Source organism: Monodelphis domestica, chromosome X (assembly GCF_027887165.1).
Source record: "Monodelphis domestica isolate mMonDom1 chromosome X, mMonDom1.pri, whole genome shotgun sequence".
In the NCBI taxonomy this organism is placed as follows: Eukaryota; Metazoa; Chordata; class Mammalia; order Didelphimorphia; family Didelphidae; genus Monodelphis; species Monodelphis domestica.
In genome coordinates this window covers 9,962,595-9,963,298 of record NC_077235.1, presented here as the reverse complement: position 1 = coordinate 9,963,298, position 704 = coordinate 9,962,595, and the positions used below count along the sequence as shown (strand labels likewise).

The 704-nt window shown below is 62.2% G+C and overlaps 1 non-coding gene across 1 annotated transcript; it reads right to left on the bottom strand.

Moving 5' to 3' along the window:
* Positions 1-348: 348 nt before the first annotated feature.
* Positions 349-407, bottom strand: MIR12412 (microRNA mir-12412). Its single transcript, NR_163033.1, has one exon. It is a non-coding gene; the product is annotated as a microRNA mir-12412 (primary transcript).
* Positions 408-704: the final 297 nt, after the last annotated feature.

Below are 704 nucleotides of genomic sequence, written 5' to 3'. Positions count from 1 at the left end.
CTACGCGCCGGCCAGAAAGGGGCTTGCGGGAACGAAGAAGACTACAACTACTACGACGACGACGTCATCATGCTCGATGACGAGGACATGGACGATGATTTTGATATGACAAGGGCCCCTGTGGACTACCTGGAGATCATCGATGAGGAAGGCGCCACCACCATCATTGAGATGCCCTTGCCCGAGGAGGATGAGGAGGAGGAGGAGGAGGAGCTGGAGTCCACCGACACCGAGCTCGAGCTGGAGCTGGAGATCGAGTTTGAGTCGGACCCGGAGTGCCTGGAGGAGGAGCCCCTGCCCATGATGCTCACGTTCCCCCCGGATCTTGGAGAGGCTGCTGCAGCTGGAGGGGGGAGGCCGAGTTCTTGGACCAGCCTCTTCTCCTTCCAAGATCTTCGAGCCCTCCACCACCAGCTGTGCGCAGTGAGCTCGGAGCTTGACACCTGCCTGCCCGTGCTGCCCGACGAAATGAACGGCAACGGGTGCTACACGTTCGGCGACACTCCGGGGGGCATCCAGAGGGCCCTCGACCGCGTTTGCTTCCAGCTCCAGAGCTACCTGGAGTACGCCCTCGAGGTCTGCGGCTGGGAGGTCCTCTGCCAGCTGCTCTTCGGGGAGATCGTGGACCCCGAGGACTACTACGACTGCTTGGAGCCCCAGCCGCCCTTGAGGAGCCAGCCCGAGAGCCCCATCTTCTACGTGCT